At 49.4% G+C, this 17,871-nt stretch overlaps 1 protein-coding gene and 1 long non-coding RNA gene across 3 annotated transcripts in view; both read left to right on the forward strand.

Annotated features, from left to right (window-relative positions):
• Cdh4 (cadherin 4) overlaps window positions 1-17,871 on the forward strand; it is a 478,258-nt gene that overhangs the window by 270,842 nt on the left and 189,545 nt on the right. The gene's annotated exons all lie outside the window — the stretch shown is intronic.
• The window catches only part of LOC134486512 (uncharacterized), a 15,448-nt gene continuing 4,712 nt past the window's right edge, over window positions 7,136-17,871 (forward strand). The window contains exon 1 of the long non-coding RNA XR_010065565.1: window positions 7,136-17,871. This exon is cut by the window's right edge and continues 3,992 nt beyond it. This is a non-coding gene — a long non-coding RNA (uncharacterized LOC134486512).

Here is a 17,871-nt window from a genome sequence, read left to right on the forward strand (position 1 = left end):
CTACATTATCAAAGGTCCCATGGAGGGGCCCTGTGCAGTGCCCTTGAGTGTAGGGAGAGGATTGGGCTATTGAAAAACCAGTACCTGTGCCTGGGTGATGTCAAAAGTAGTCTCTCTCAGAGAGCCACTCAGAGCCTCAGAGCCATTGTAGGATTAAAGGACACACTTCCTAGCTGGCTCCAGCCAAGGACCCTGTGTCCTTTGCTCTACCTCTTTGTGGAATTCCTGGAAATCTTCTGCAGGATGCAGATTTTCAGGTTAACAAACTAGAGCCAGGGGTGCCAGGAAGGAGAGACCACACAATGGCTAGATGGACCAGATATATAAATGGTGAATGATGATTCAGTGAGTAGGTGAGTGGATAAGTAGATGAACTGATAGATGGTAGGTAGGTAGGTAGGTAGATAGATAGATAGATAGATAGATAGATAGATAGATGATAGATAAATGATTGATTGATAGATACATAGATGATAGATGATTGATTGATAGATACATAGATGATAGATGATTGATAGATGATTGATAGATAAATAGATGATAGATGATGGATAGGTAGATAGATGATAGAAAGATAGGTAGATAGATGATAGATAGATAGATAGATAGATAGATAGATAGATGGATGGATGGCTAGATAGATAGATAGATAGATAGACAGACAGACAGACACATACATGGATGGATAGATAGATGATTGATTGATTGATACATAGATGATAGATGATTGATAGATGATAGATATGTAGATAGATGATAGATACATACATACATATATACATACATACATACATACATAGACAGACAGACACATACATGGATGGATGGATAGATAGATGATTGATTGGTTGATTGATACATAGATGATAGATGATAAATAGATAGATACATAGATACATAGATAGTTGATACATAGATAGACAGACACCAGACACTGAGATAAATCTCCTTATTATATACACGCAAGAACAGAAGTGAGGGCTGCTACTTGCCAATAGACTTCATATCTCATTAACAAAGATGTTTAAAATACTTTAATTACAGCTCATTTAATTGAAAACAACATTTTTCCATTTCCTTTTGTGTCCCCTGAGGAGGATCAGTTGATTAGTGGTTCCAGTGAGATACAAGTGAAGCTCTCCTCCCTGGTGGACCACACTGGCCTACACACGAGCCCCTCACCCACTCCTCCAGCCCTCACTGGCTTAGGTTAGGGCTAGGTTTAGGGTGGTTAGGATTGTTAAGAATTAGAGTTAGAATTGTTAGGGCTAGGGCTACAGTTAGGGCTAGGATTAGGGTTAGGGTTCTTAGGGTTAGGGTTAGGTTAGGGCTAGGTTTAGGGCAGTTAGGGTTAGAGTTACAGTTATGGTTAGGTTGTTAGGGCTAAGGTTAGCTTGCTAGGGTTGTTAATGTTAGGGCTAGAGTTAGGGAGTGGGTTATGGTTAGATTTGTTAATCTTAGGACTAGACTTAGGGTTTGGTTAGGTTAGGGTTAGGTTAGGGTTAGGGTTAGGGTTAGAGTTAAGTTAGGGTTAGGGTTAGGTTAGGGTTAGGGGTTAGGGTTACAGTTAGGGTTAGATTTGTTAAGTTAGGCTTAGAGCTAGGTTTAAGGATAGGATTGTGTTGTTAGGGTTGTTAGGGTTGTTAGGCTAGAATTAGTGCTGGGGTTGTTAGGGTTCAAGCCCGGCCATGCAGTGCCCAGTCCTGCATCTTGACTCATCCCATTCAGACAGCTTTCACTTCTGTGTTCTGTGACCCAAGAGAGTATCTCAATTACTTTATCAATTACCGTATCTCTCCCGAGCACTCAGGACGCCTATGGTCCCTGCCTCTGTTCCCCGTTATTTTGCTGATTCCAGGGTGGTCTCTGGGCACTACCTCATTAGTACCTCTTCAGTCAAAGATCAGTGCCGTGAGCTGGGGTTCCCAAGGACCCTCCACTGTCAGCCCTGGCTTCTGTTCCCCTTGTGGCTTTATCAGCATCTTCCCAGAATGCTTCTTGGCTGACGTCTGACATCCCATCACTGTTTCTAGCGCAACCTGACTTCTCTGCTGACAGAGAACATGCCTCAGAAGAAAGTTCATTAGTCTATTGAAACATCTCAACTAATTGCAGAGCTGGTACCCACACTGTCAACTTCATATTCCATCCGGGCACGCGCACAGCCATAAAGATTTTTTTGGACAGGTTAATTTGCCTAAAATACCGTGCAGTCAATCAGAGCAACAAAGTCGTTGATACTCGCATCTGCCAGGCGGACTCCCATCAACACTGCCCGTCCCTGGAAGCATCTCTGGCCTGCAGGAGCTGGCGTGAAACAGCGCCAGAGCCCAGCTGCAGAGGAAGCGTTGCTCCAATGTGGTGTGTGCCAGGCAGCTGGGTGCTGTGCTCTGAAGACGGTTGGTAGTTCAGAATCCTTTCTAGAGGTAGCTGTCAAGATAGACGTCTGCTGTGGCCGTTCATTCAGACTTATTTACATCTGTTAGTTCTGTGTTTTTCCTAATTTGTGGCAGATGCAAACCCTCTTTGGGATGAAGTGCGCATGCTTCTGTCTGAAGATCCTAATACACATAGGTGTTTAATTCGAAAGTAAAAATAGCTTAAGTGTATAAACTATAATTACCGAAATTAGGCTCCCCAGCAGAGCTGTGCGGTCGCAGCCGCTCAGGTGACACCTCTGCGGGCCTTCTGTCTCTGGCCTCTGATTTGTGATCGCTGGTTGAAGTGTTGCCTCAGGACTCGACCCTGCACCCTGGGACAGGCCTCCTGTGGGCCTGCTGTAGCTTGCTTGAAGCAGGAATGGTTTACAAAACACAACAAAGGAGGACCTCTGGCAAACCTCCAGCCCCATGTCTACAAACAGGGTGCCGGAAGCTCCCGTGGTGTTCAGTGAGCTGCCTGGCCCCTCTCCTATGCTGAGGGGGTTTGAGGGATGCCTAGTCAAGAAACCCGGGAGGTCACAGGAATCTACACACCGTGTACAGCCACCCCGATACCTCAGAAATCTGAGAACAAGCAGGGTGTGGCAGTCATATCTGTAATTCCAGCATAGGAGAGACTGAGAATTCAAGGTCAGCCTGGGCTACAGAAGGAAAGTGATTCGATGTTAAAAAAAAAAAAAAAATGACAGAAGACTTCCCAGGGCTGTTTCTCTGGTCATGAAGAGACGGGGGTATTTCAGGACGTGAGACCTTTCAGGAAGTGAGAGAGCCTTTGTTTGCTGGCTGGCAGAGCCAAAGGCAACATGGATGGGATGGAGGTGACTGTAGACAGTCAAAGGTCAGACTGTGCCCACAGAACCGCCATGATCGGGAAGATTCCATAGCTGGCCTCATTCCACAGATGTCTTGGGCCTTGCTGTAGGAGACTATCCTAAAACTCTGTGCCACAGAAGCTTCACAAGAAGGACAGCCAGACACTGAGACAGCTCCCTGGCCTCCCCACGTGAGACTGTGCATTATGGGTATTGGGTCTCAGCCCCAACTCTACCTAAAGAGAGCAGCAAACACCTGCACACCCAGTTGTCACAACTAAATTGTGTCGACGTGACTGCACATCTCCCATGGGCTATATCAGACCCATGGAGAAGCTTGCTCTCCTAGAATGACTCTAATTCATACCAGCTACCAGGGAGGTGCCTGTCCAGTGGTCACTACGGTGCCTGGGATGATGGGAGGGGATGAGTTACCCTGTGGATCACAGCCAGGGATCTGATATCCTCAGCTGAACAGACAGCCAGGCTGCCCTGAGGACTATTTCCGTGTCAGTTAATGACATAAAACATTTGACTTATAAGCTGATGCGTTGAGGCAGAGAGCTTTAGCTGAGAGTGGGACCAGCCTGACTTCCTCCTGTTCTTGCCTTGCCACATGCAATGGAGAGGCTATAGGAGGCTGACTGGCCATCCTTCTCCTGTAAGGATAAATGAAAGCAGGTCTGTCTGGAGCTGGCAGGGCTGGTTCTGAAGTTCTGATGGGAAGCATGCAGGTAGGGGAATTTCAGCATCGATGCCTATGGAGCACCAGATTGTCAACAATATGGGGTTGAGATTAGTGGTTTAGTTAATCACCTGCTACATGGCTGCACCGTGGCCAAAGAAAAACAGATTCCTCCCCCCGTAACCTGGGCTGATAGCAAACGCACACTGCAAATGCCACTGGACATTCAGCATTCCCCGTCCAGCCCTTAGATATATAGGATAGCATGTCATCAGAAGACAGCAGCCTCTGTCCATGGTTGCTCTTCTGGGTGTGAGCCCTTTTCAACTCCCCTCCAAACAGACCCTAAAGGTGTGAACTATACATGGTCTGGGTACCGATCACAGCTTGCATCAAAGCTTGGCAAAACTGCTACAGCAGAAATCATCTCAAGAAACAAATCCAGCTCCCAAGGAAGCCTGATGGTGAACTTATAAAGCCACCCGGAGAGAGCCAATGACTGAGAGCCGTGTCCAGCAGCCATGCTGTCTTCTGTACATTGGTCTCCTCTGTTGAAGCTGCAACATAGCAGATCTTCAGGTGGGGCTCTAGGGGTCAGCCAAAAGACAGGGCATTGCATGCAGACTATTTTAATAATCAGACATAAAATTGTCATGGAATCTAAACCAGATCACCCACCTTCTTTGAAGCTCCCTGACCCACACAGTGATCATGGCGGGGGTGGTGTCTAGAAAGGGAGGACTATCATGCAGACACAGCACCTTGAATTCACCTTCCTTGTGTCTTGGACAAGTACTGTATACTTTCTGAAGCTGCTCCTTGACTGCCAGATGAGGCACCCACTATCCTCACTTTGAAGGTTGCATCAAGAATAAAACTAGGCACTGTAAGCGCAGAGCAAATCTCTGGACTCTTCAGGAATCAGGAAGAAGTGGTCTCACTGAGACAGCCACAATCAGCTACAATGTTGTTTGTTTTCCCACAGCTCTCTCTAATGCCTTTGTGACTGTTGAACACAAAGTACCCAGTGGCCAAAGCATGTTTGGCTGATGTTGACTTTAGGCTCCTGGTTTGCCCTCGTCTAATTCACAGAAGCCCTGAGGATGCAAACTGAGTCCAGCCAGGCTCTACTTTGTCTCTGACTTCTGAGATTCCACCGGGCATGGAAGTCTGATTCGTTCTGTGCTCCTCAAATGGAGTCCAAGGTGGGCAATGACATCTTCATGGTAAAAGTATGGAGGAGAGGGAATCGGCTATCTTTTTTTTATTATTTGTTATTGAAAAATTATTCATAGGTTTTTTTAAAAAGATTTATCCATTTTATGTATGTAAGTACACTGTCACTGTCTGCAGACACACCAGAAGAGAAGAGGGCATCGAATCCCATTACAGATGGTTGTGAGCCACCATGTGGTTGCTGGGAATTGAACTCAGGACCTCTGGAAGAGCAGTCAGTGCTCTTAACCACTGAACCATCTCTCCAGCCCCATAGGTATCTTTTTTATCATCTTTTTCTTCCCCAAACCCCTCTCAGATTATTCCAAACTCCCTACCAACCCAACTTTATGTTCTTTCTCTCTTTCTTTCAAAAACAAGAAACATGAAATGAAAATTAAAAAAAAAACCACAAGTAAAAGACAAGTAAGACAAAAAACAAAAGTCAAAACAAAGCAAGACAAATGAAAAGTCCTCAAAAATACCATTGAGTTTGTTTTGTGTCGCCCAACTATTCCTGGGCCTGACTCCTTCTTTGGAATATGGTTTATATACCCAGGGACACTTCATTGAAGAGCATTTCTATTACCTTATATAAACGTTTGCCAGAGGGTATTAATTGCAGACGGCTTCTTGGTTAAGGCTGGGATCCCACGCTCCCTTCTCCCCCTGGCTGATGGAATTCCATCTGTCTTGAACCTGCACAGGTCTTGTGTGTGCTGCCACCGTCTCTGTGAGTTCACATATGCATCAGCCCTGCTGTCTGTGGAAGACCGTTTCCTTGGAGTCCACCACCTCTGGTTCTTAGAATCCTCGTGCCAACCCTTCCACATAGATTCCTGGGACTTAGGGAGAGGGGTTTGAGGAAGGCATCCCACTTAGGGCTGAGTGGCCAGTATTCTTCACTTTCTGCACATCGTCTGGTTGTGGGCCCGCGTTATGGTTGGCGTCCTTCTCCAGCAAGAGTATTCTCTGAGGTGGTTGAGCAAGGCCTTGATAGATGGGTAGAGCACCAGGTCTTTAGGATTTATTCTATGGCTGTGATCCTTTAGCAGAATAGTAGCATTAGGTTTTCCCACTATAAGGCTGGCGAGCAAACGTCTCAGGTTCCTAGCCACTTTAGCGGTATTGAGTGTGGGCTCCATCCCGTGGTGTGAGCCTTACATCGAATCAGAAAGAGGCTGGTTGCCCCCACAACTCCTGCGCCACAGTTGCACCAGCACATCTTGCAGGTGGGTCGCTCTTGTGGGCCACCGGGTTTGTGATGATCGCCTTTCTTCTCCAGTAGCATTCAGATACCTTCCAGCACCAGGAACACTCGTCCGTGAGGTAAAAGCTTTGAGTTAGGCGCCAGCTCGACTTTTCCGTGTTCGGTGGCATAGGCTTGTGTGGTCTTTACCAGAAGGGTCCTACCATGAGGTTGCAGAGAGCAACCACCAGCCTTGGCAATAGCCTGAGATGCTTGAGGGAGTTTCGGGACCTCTTTGGACAGTAACTCAACAAAGTGCAGCCTGTGCCTGGCAGTGGAGGTTTTCCTGGGTGGCATAAGATGTCCAGTTGTGACGTTGTCTCGCCTACAATTTGGGGACTCTACTTAGATGCCTTTCATGTACGTGTCTATTTTAGGAAGCTTCTGCAGTGTACAATTCCACATGGTCTTTCAAGTGGCCCCGAGTGTTAGCTTTCCTGTTGGAGTTCCTGCCCTGTCTCTCATAACACTGTATTATGCTTTTTCCTCTTGCTTAAGAGATTCCCCCACCTCCACGCCCACCCCCAACCCCAGCCCCACCCCTACCCCCACCCCCAGCCCCACCCCCACCCCCAACCCCAGCCCCACCCCCAACCCCAGCCCCACCCCCAACCCCAGCCCCACCCCCACCCCCAACCCCAGCCCCACCCCCACCCCCAGCCCCACCCCCAACCCCAGCCCCACCCCCAGCCCCACCCCCACCCCAGCCCCAGCCCCACCCCCATACCTCACACTTGTTCATTACTGGGTACCTACCCTCTGTGCTTTTCTTGGATTGTAGTCTGTATATTGAAAGCTTAGAGGCTAATAATAACCACATATAAGAGAAAACATACTAAAAATGTATATATTTGTCTTTGGAGGTTCAGGATGATTTTTTTTTTGCTACCTCCATCCATTTATCTGAAATTCCCGTAAGTTCATTTTCCTTGATGTTAGCCATTAAATAATATTCTATTGTGCAATCGTATCATGTTTCCATTACCCACTCATCATTATAGCCAGGAACTGGCAACAGCCTAGAAACAGCATCCTTGATGATGGTAGGACAAAGGGGGGGGAAGTGTATCAGTTATAAAGGAGCAAGGTGCTCTGAGAAATGGCCCGGGGACATCAGGGGTTCCTGTGAGGAGGTGAGAAGCCCAGAGGCAGAGGCAGCTATGGTAGAAGCAGCCACAGCAGAGGCAGCCACGGGGAGCTGAGAACACATTGTGAGGGGAGAGATGAGTCTGTGAGGAAGAAAGGAGGTCAGTTGGGAGAATGAGTGACTCTGAGGTTGGTCCCAGTGGGAGCTCTAGAGGGCTCGATAGTCAGCAGCTCCCTCAGGAGCAAGTCAGGTTACTCTAGCCATGCCACCTACAGAAAGGACCTGTAGCTCATGTCACCGCCTCAGCCCGCTGGCCACAGAACAGGGCAATCACAGGTGCCTTTACGGTAGCCGCAGGTCGGCGTAAGACTCAGCCTGAGTAGCTGCTTCTGAGCCACTGGACTGGAGACTTCCAGTTTTAGTTGGTTAATTGGCTTATTTGATTTAAGGCAAGGTTTTGTGTAGACCCGGCTAAGCTAGAACTTACTTTGTAGCTGAGGTTAGCTCTGAACTCCTGATATTCATCTTCTGTGCTCCCAAATACTGGGATGATGGGTGTATACCACCAGACAAAACTACTCTAGGGTTTCTCCGGTCACTTTTGACACAGACAATGTAGAAAACACTCGAACATTGGGAAGATCTGAAGGAAGGGTCTGTCCTGGGTGCTACCAGGACTTCTTTAAGATGGGGCCAACCCCCCTAGGATCCCCAACCCCTGCTGACTCTGCCAGCTGGTAGTGGAGAGGGGTACCATGGGCAGGTTTGTGTTGCCCTGTGTGTGTCTAATTAGCACATTCGTCCACCATTCAAATATTTAATGAGACTGTTTCTTCCTCTTGACATCAGGAGTTCTGACGTTTGCTGAACCAACTCAGCATCTTAATTAAGGATTTGTCTCGATGACTCTTTGTTCCCAAAAGATTGTGTGGGAGTCGGAAGCCCGAGAAGCAGGCTGTGTTGGGGTCAGAAATAATGATCATCAACTTATCGTGAGAACCAAGCACCAGCAGATCCACACAAACAAACAGGGAAGCTAGAGCAGCAGCAGCACTGCTGGGAGGGAAAACTGGGCATTGTTAGGCGCTGGCGTTCGGGTCCTATATGCTCCCTCCTGCATATTCTGATGGACTTGAGAGAGCATCCCTGTGTGCATGCCTCCAAGCCAGAACCTGCTACAGTGACATTGATCCTCTTATCAGTGGGGAGGCCGAGGCTTGGGGTAGAGAGTAACCTGATAAGGTCCTATAGCTGAGCCGTAGAATATCCCCTCAGGTCTTCCTAACACCCTCATAGCCTCAGCTTCTCTTCCCACCTGTCCGGGTTACCATGGAGATGAGGCCGGACAGTGTATACCAAAGCTCTTGGTCACTTAGAGAGTGCCATTGGAACATCCCTGTTCTGCAGCAAGGCAGGCTAGTGAGGTTCAGCCACTGGGGTGATGGTGCAGCAAGACACCTTCTGCTCCACAGTGTTTGACACTTCCTGTGTGTCACAGGAACTCTTGGGTGTGGGGAAACCCGGACAGCCAAGAACTGCATTTCTGGTCAAGAGATGACTGCTTCAGAGGCAGGAGGTGGGCTGGAGAGGCCTTTTCAGGGCAGGAGACTTGAGTAAGTGGCTTCTTCTCTCTTTCAAAGCATCTGCAGTGCAAGCACAGCTCCCTGGTTATGGAAAGTATTCTAAGCCTTTGTGCTTGACCTTAGAATGACCCTAAGGTCCTCATGACCAAAAGTGTGTGCATGTGTTCACCTATGACGTTCCTCCAGGGCGTAAGCCAGAGTGGGAGGAAGCCTGGAAGAGTTAAAAAAGAGTGAGCTTTGCTAATCGCAGCTCAGAAGCGCCTCTCTGAGGTATAGGGACAGCAAGGCTGAACTTCTGAGACCTCTGGCCTCACCAGCTCAGTCTCCTTGGCCCAGGTTGCCTCTCTTGCAGGTCTCCCCTCGGTCAGTTCTGCGTCTATGTCCACCATGAAGTATCTGGGACCCGGGGGGATGCTTACCAGCTGCTGAGCAAGAAGGAGCACAGACCCCATCCTGCTGGCCCATGATCAGATTTCTGTAACTTGGAATCTTTACAGGCATAGCTGAAGCGTCAGAGGATCCAAGCTCAGGCCAGAACGTGAGTGATGTAGAGAAAATAGCGCTGTTTTTCAAAGCTGCTTTCCTAGCCGGTTGGTAGTCAAGGCCTCGGAGACCTCCTCGTGATCGGCAAGATGGCCGCCTCAACTAGCTGCAGGGTGGTGCGTGGTGAATGTGGGTTGGCCCTGGAGGGTACTAAAGAAACCCCGCAGCTCAAAAGCACTGTTCACATGTCTGTCATGCAGTCTTGGCTCAACAGAGAGGAGGCACCCTGGGCTGCTTACGCCGCCTACCTTTGGGCATGCGTCCCACCCAAGAGGCCTTTGGGCATGCGTCCCACCCAAGAGGCCTTTGGGCATGCGTCCCACCCAAGAGGCCCGGACACTGTTCTCCCTCATATCTCCCTGTAGGCTGGACGCCTCTCGCCTGCTCCTTCATGGCTTTACAGGGATATCTGTCTCTCTCCCTCTGTGCTGCACACAGAGAGCATGCCTTACCAAATGTTACTTCCAGGAACCTCCAGCCATTCTCTGGGATTTAGCCAAGGAGTGGCCAGTTTGTTCCTGGCATTCCATGCAGATCCCCCCTGCCAACCACACCATCCTGTGTCAAAACCTTTCTGTATTTGTGTCGAGCAGAAGAGACCCCCATGTTCTGTGCATAGAGAAGGTGTCTTTCGCCGCTGTGTCATGACATGGCTTTCCGTTCCCAACCTCCATGCATCCTGCCCTCAGCTCCAGCCTGGGTCCCCACCTCTATGACAGCAGCTCCTCCAGAATGGCGGCTCTGCCTCAGGTGTCCTCACTGCTCATAGTGCACTTGGCAGTTCCTGCACTGGGATGTGTAATGAGGCTATGAGTTCATATTCTGTCTCTGTTGAAGGAGAACAAGCTTTCCGCCCTTCAGGGAACCCACTTCCCCTCTGTACAGGAGATCACCATCTTCCGAGCACTGGGTCCTCCAGATGCTGTAGGCCAGGTATCCTGGGTAGGAAGCTGCATCCCTCTGAGTTGGAGTGTGGCTGCTAGGCTCAGGGATACCTGAGCAGGAATAAAGCACACCACCACAATGATGTCCAAGACTCACACACGGTTGAGACGGCAGTGCCGTAGAACGTCTCATCCTTGTACCTTAGACCTCATCTCAACATTAGCTTCAAGCAGGGCAGACACAGCAGAGGGGCTCCTACCCTCCCTCAGCTACCTGTACCTCCATGGCAGGATATGGTCTCTCTCAGACGTTTTTCATCCCTCCATCACTGTCTTCGGCAACTGCACTGCATACAGTCTGGGCTTAATACGTGCTTAGCAAGTCTTTGCTGGGAAGCCCCTCTTAAGGTCACATCTGATGCACGAGAGTCTGCCTCAGCTGGCTCAGACACTAGCCCGGCATCCGCCTGTCTTGTGTAAAGGACCCAGGGGTCGCTACGAAGATGGCTCTTGTCTTTTGACGCTGGAGAGAGAGAAAAGACCACCACAGTTAGACACAAGAATGGAGGGCCCCTTGTGGCTTTCTGTGTATGTCTCCCCACCACCACCCCACCAGGAGCTAGCTGTGTCCCCAGAAGCTGCTGCCAGGAGGACTATGCATGGGATGCTCTGGGCAGCCACTGATGCTAAAAATGAAATAAAAAAAATAATTAAGAGTTTGGACTCCAAAGGTCGAGGGATTAAAAATCCCCTAGGCAAAAATGAGCCGCAATCAAAGAGAGCGGGACGTTATCTGCCCTCCACACATGCTGCCCTGCCCCATGCAGCTGGCTTTAATTATTGGTATTTCTTTTTAAGTTAAAGATGAATTTGAGACAGCAATGAACTTCGAAGGTTTATCTTCCAATTACAGGGAACCTGTTCATAATGATCACTTAGGGCCGCCGTGGCTTTCCCATCAGTCATGGAGGTGGCTGGGAGCCGCGCAGGAGAACAGAGAAGCCACACACAAGAGCCGCCACATCCTAGATGAAGCGTGTCCCTGCCACATCTATATCTCTGTGGCCAGGGCCTTAGCTGAAGTGTATCCTGTCCTCCACACCAAGTCGGCCATGTGTCACAGTATCAGGATTCTCGAGGCACGAGTCTGCTGAGATCACTGGGGAACCCTCACACCCTCCCCATCCCAGCTCACCCATCTGGGCACTCCCTCACCAGAGGTACCAGTTGCCCTATTTTCTGCCTTTCTATTCCTTGACACCATGGCCATAATCCGTGTGTGTAGGTAGGACTTTAATGTAAAAGGCATTGCCAAACATGCACTCACCCCACCACCTGGGCCCCAGGGTCCCCAGTAAGCATAGCCCACAGTTGTGGGGGGCAGGACTAAGAACTTAGGGTCCTCTAACAGTAGTGCCCATGGCCATAGCTTGGCACAGGAAACCTGAGCTTAAAGAGGTGACTCTGATAGACAGTTGCCAGGATTGATGACTCTGATAGACAGTTGCCAGGATTGATGACTCTGATAGACAGTTGCCAAGATTGATGACTCTGATAGACAGTTGCCAAGATTGATGACTCTGATTGACAGTTGCCAAGATTGATGACTCTTATTCACAGTTGCCAAGATTGGTGGCTCTCATTGATAGTTGCCAGGTGACTCTGACTGACAGTTGCCAACAAGAGTGGAGCCATGGTGCCTGCAGGACTCTCACTGACTGTGGGCCACCGTCTCTGCCCTGGTGCCTCTGTCATTCTCGTTTGAAAGGAGCTACGCTTGCTGGAAAGTAATTTATATTATAACTTAAAACTCCCCAAGAGCCCACCACACTCTCATTGGGTTAGAGAGTGCAAGAGCCATCCACTGAGCAGATCATAGTTCTGTGGTCTGCTCAGTGTTCCTGGAAATCTGATCAAAGCAGCCATGAACACATGGGGACAACAGGCAGGAAGTGGAGAGCAGGCCAGCAACCACGGTCAGGGCCCTCGTATACATGGCGTGAGGCTGCAGCGGAGCGTGCCTCCCCTCCTCTCCAACTCTGTGTCTCTCTTCTCCCTCCCCTTTCTCTTGTTTTTTAAGAATTTAAACTCTTCTTGGTTAAATCTCTTTTTCAAGGACTGTCTTTCTTGTGCACTCTGTCCCTTAGAGCTTTCTCAGAACATCCGAAATCTGGAGTTTAAGGGGACGTGCACACTGCCCAAATCACAGAGCCACCAGACTGACTGTCCAAAAGAGGCAGGACAAGTGTTTAACAGACAGTAGACGGAGAGGAAAATATACGTCACTAGGGGACAGTCCCACAGGGCAGAAGCCAACAGTGACAGCAAAGGGTGGGAGTGAGGGTGAGCATTGGCCACCTCCCTTGAACCTAGGAAGGACAATAGGCCATCTGCTATCCAGTCATATGTTTTCTGGAGCCTAGAAGGCCCTGCCTCTCTCGGGCAGAGCCCATGATGCCCACCCCCTACATAGAACCTTCCAAAGCTCCCTCTGGTAGCTACAGGGCCTCTTTGATCATGGTCTACTAGAATTTGGAGAGAATAGTGGGGAGATCTGAAGTCAGAGAACAGGAAGAGGTGTCCTTCTATCAGGTGCTTGAGCAGTGGGGACTTGGGGATATCTGGAGTTGGAGCAACCTGCAACCTGCAGGCTCCAGCCCACAACTCTTGAATGGGTACCCCTGTGGTACCTGCAGGATCTCCCTTCCAGGCATCTGGGCCCTCCTTATTCTTGCCTTTTGTCTGTCTGGTCAGAGAGACTGCACCACCCACTCAGGCCCAGGTCAGGCTGAGAAGAATCCCCTATGCCAGCCTTCCCCTGTACTCCTGCCCCCTTCACTTCCTGTCCCAGGATAGGAACCCAACAGAGATAATGTTGCCTCCATAACCTATGCCTCTGGAGTTTAGTCCATTATCACCATGGTGGGAAGTGTGGTAGCATGCAGGCAAGCTTGGTGCTGGAGAAGGAACTGAGAGTTCTACATGTGCATCAGCAGGCAGCAGGATGACACAGTGGGTGTGGGCATTGCATCCTCAAAGCATCTGAGATCTCAAAGCCCACCTCCTCCCCACTTTTCTTCCCTCCTCCCCACTCCCCTCCTTCTCTTCTCCCCATTGCGCAGCCTGGGCTCCTTTCTGATCAACCTCATATGTCCCCTCTTCTCTTGTGATTTCCCTCTTCTATCCTTCCTCCCACAATGACCCTTTTCTCTCCATTAAGACCTTATAAAATATTAGCTGCTTTGTTTCTCAGTCTTTAGCACCCATGACCTTACACGAATAACGGTATATGAGTAGCTGTCATGTTTACTGAACTCTTGCTGGTGTAAAAGCCAGGCTCTCCTGTGCTGGGAGAGCCTGGAAAAGCAACTGGCTAGAAAGTCGGGTCACAGGCCTGGGAGCAGCAGTGACCATCTACACTGGGAGCTTAGCTCACTTTCTTTTCTTCAACCTTCTGGGTCCTCTGTCTCCTGACTGCCCCTGAATCACCTGAAGGCATACGCAGAGGGATACCAAGTAGTGCTTCTGGCCTGAGCAATAATAATAATCAACTTTATGGGGTTTGATTTTTGTTTCTTCATGTATGAATTTCTTCACCTAAAGTGAGTCTTGGAAGGCCGTCCATGTCTGGAGTCAGAAAGTCTGAGCTCAGGGTCCTTTGTCACTCCCTTCCCACAATTCTGTGAGCTGGTTTTGCATCCCCTATGACACCAAGGATGCCATAGGGCTCATGTGCCACAGACCAAAAATATTAAAGTGTGATAGTTGCTGCCAAGGGTCTATCCAGTTCTTGAGGATTCCTACACTGAAGTTGTGAGACAAAGCTTCTCAGAAGACAGGAAGAGACACAGGGGGAAGTATGAGAGGCAAATGGCCTATAGAGTGTAAAGGAATAAAAAGATTAAAAAAAACACCCACCCAAGGAGTGACAGAAACGAGTCCTCGCTGTGCCAGAGGAGGGACCTAAAGTCAAGACAAAGAGTTTGAAAGAAAGCGAGCAGGGTACTGTGAGAGGGGTTGAGGGGAGAAAGAAGAAAGTGTCTGGATACAGAGGTGAGGACACAGACTTGATCTGGTGGGGCCTCAAGTCTAGTGAGGAGAGACTATGGACATGGGGAGAAGGAAAAAGGAAAGAAGGGAAGATGATTGATGGATGGGTTGGCATGAACAGATGATTGGATGGACAGATGGATAAAGGATGGAGGATGGATGGGTGGATAGATGGATGGATGGATGATGGATGATGGATGTATGATGGATGGATAGATGGATGGATGGATGGATGGATGGATGGATGGATGGATGGATGGATTGATGCTGTTGAGTGAGTGTATGGGGGGATGGATGATGGGTGGGTGGATAGAGAGATGTATGGATAGATGGAGGAATGGATGGATGGATGGATGGATGAACGGATGATGGATAGATAGATGCTATTGGGTAGATCAGGAGAAAGGATTCCATAGTTCCTGGTGTTGAGTGAAGACCCTGTGATGTGCAGAGATCCATACTTGAGTTCAGGTGTCTTGTGTATACAAGCATCCCCCTCCCCCATGATCCACCTTGAGGGACTACTTCAGACATGACCACTTGCTGGTTTTGCTACTAGGTTCAGGCAGAGTCATTCTCTATAGAATATGGAAGCAGAAGAGACCCAAACACTGAGGCTTTTTATAGGTTGTCCAAGATTTTCCTAGCTGCATGCAATATAGAATGGGGATTTGTGCTACCTCCGGTCAAGGTTCCCCAAGGTGCCGCCAGGCACACTGGTACTATAATGGGACAAAAATGGAAAACACTGACACACAGTAATGTTCGTCTGTCGACAGCCGCTATAATCTTTGCTGTCAGAGGAATGAGAGCAAGTGCAAATGAGTAAGGAACCAGGAGGCAGGCCAGATACCTACCTGAACAACACAGTGATGCTCCAAGGTACTCAGAGCCTAGCGGGAGACTGCAAAGAACCAGGAGCCCATAGCTTCTACATGGTCAGTGGGATCACAGCTTGTGATGGGAGGACCCTGCTGCACCAATGGGGCTCTTTAGAGCTTTCTCTGCACTGGTCCCCAACAGATCAGGCATGGAGCTGACATCTGTTGGCTAACACTGACTCTTGTAAACTTGGCAGTTGATTCCCTTCTGGCCAATAGCTGTTTGCTGCTATGTTATTTGCTGGGTGCTCTCATGACTCAAGAGCTTTAAACAATGCCTAACCCAAAATAACACCACCAGAGATACAGACCGTGTGCATAAACCCCCTCAAAGGACAGCGAAGGCTTTGCACTCCAGTGGCTAGCACTGGAGTTCAGCTTGAGAGCTGGAGGGAAAGGTAGGCAGAGGCTATGCTGTAATGTCTGAGCCATCTCTGCAGTGGAGAGGGGAGAGAATCATTGGTCCAGCATTTGGCTCTTCTGAACACAGAGCCGAAGGTCTGGGCTTCTCAAGAATTCCTGGGGCTGAGAAGACCATCAACATTTCCTGGAAGTTTTTACACTGCCTGGCCTGTCATATCGTGCCCTCTCTTACATCAGAAATACCACTGGGACCAAAAGCTTCCCTGGTTATCCGGTAGAGCCGACAGCAGTCTTGGCCACCATGGAGTGGCTCTGTCAGATGCTGAGCCTACACAATGGCTTCACTGTGTCATACACAAATCCTTCTTTTCGGACAACAGTGGCTTTCCCATTGGTCTGGTCGTCTTGTCTCTGAAGATGGTGCCCATGGGAGAGATCACGGGGAAAGATCCACCTTCCAAGTGAGGCTCTGCAGTTTCCAGTGTTCAGTGGGAGGCTTTGCTGTAAAATTCTAAGGAAAGGGACTAGCACTCCCTCTGGCCAGGGAACTGCATGTGCTCAAAGCCCTTCATATCTCAATTCCGGCATCCTGACCGTCGTCTACCTTCACGGTCAGATGAGTGCAAGGGACAGAAGCCAGCTCAGCTCAGCAGACAGGATCACAGTCACATTCACATTACCCAATGGAGACCTGCTATACAGCCCGTGTTAGCAGCTGGGCTTCCACACCACATTGCCACTTCTGAAGGCAGGAGGGCTCGTGAGAGTCAGGGTCACATGATTAGAGCACTCCCACCCTCTGACGGGTTAAGTGTGTAGGATCCAGTCTAGGTTACCCGGGCTTAGAGGAGAAGGCTGCTTCCAGGAGGTGGAGTAGAAATGGACCGTTAGGAGTTGGCAGGGGTTTGCAGTGGCGAATTTATTAAACATTCTTGAGCACGTACATGGATCTCCTATGAATAGAAAATTTCTTTCGTCCCCAGCAAACTCGGGGAAGATTAAACATGAGACTGTGGTTACTGTCAGGAGGGTGCTGGCGTCGGGTCTGTCTTTGGGTGATCTTCAGTTCCGTTTCTACTGATAACCCCTTAATACTGCTCCAGGCTAGCCAGAGCAGGTGGCTGAGGAGCAGAAAGGCACAGCCCTTCCAGAGAATGCTTAGTCAGAGTTTCCAAGGAGATGGCTGGTGGCTGTTTAGGTGGTGCCGCGAGGCGCCAAGGCAGTTCTGTGAAGTACTTGCTTCCTTGAGTGGTGTTTAGGCACCTGATCTAGTTTCTACAAGCTATGAGGACGCCAGTGAATGCTGCAGGATTTGAGGGGACCCCCCTCATAAGCAGGAGGCAGCTCACTGGGCATAGGCATGAACAGGCTTGGACACAGACAGTTTCACCCCAGCTCCATGTGCGGCCTCCCCATCCCCGATGACCCCCAACAACCCCTCCCTTAGTGGTCTTCAGACCCCACTGCCCTCCACTGGCTCTGCTCAATGTGGCTAAGCCTAAGCACCGTTTCTTCAACACAGGTTTGGAGCCATCTACTGGGTGCCTGGAATCAAGGTGAAAGAAAGAGAGACAGGGATTAGCAAACCCACCACACCAAAAACTTCAGGACCCGACAGATGCTGTGGTCCTCAGGGCTCCAAGGTATACAGAGGCCCTTATTCCTCATAAACCAGGAAGAAAAAGTCATAGAACCTACATTATGGTATGGTTTGGTTTGGTTCTGTCTTGTTTTGCCAATACAGTAGTGGATTGCAAGTCCCTTGTTTTTGAGGAAGGTGGACTATAACCGGGCCATAGAAGCCCTGGGTGAGCCTGAGGTCTGGTAAAGGGGTAGGCAGGTGGGTACTACCTGGGGTGCGATTCGACGGGATGTGTGGGAGGCCACCAAGAAAGATTATCGTAAGTGAGCGAAGGAGAGGTCTGCCCGCAGGAAGAATCTTGGCATTCCCGTTCTGGTCCACCTGAGCACTTCCTTTTCCTTCACTTTGTGCTGTGTGTGGGTGGTGGATCATGGTCACTCTACCAAGATGCTGCTGCCTGGCAGGGGCTCCGGAAAAGTAGCTCTGACACTTCGTG

The sequence above is a fragment of the Rattus norvegicus genome, chromosome 3 (assembly GCF_036323735.1).
Source record: "Rattus norvegicus strain BN/NHsdMcwi chromosome 3, GRCr8, whole genome shotgun sequence".
Classification (NCBI taxonomy): Eukaryota; Metazoa; Chordata; class Mammalia; order Rodentia; family Muridae; genus Rattus; species Rattus norvegicus.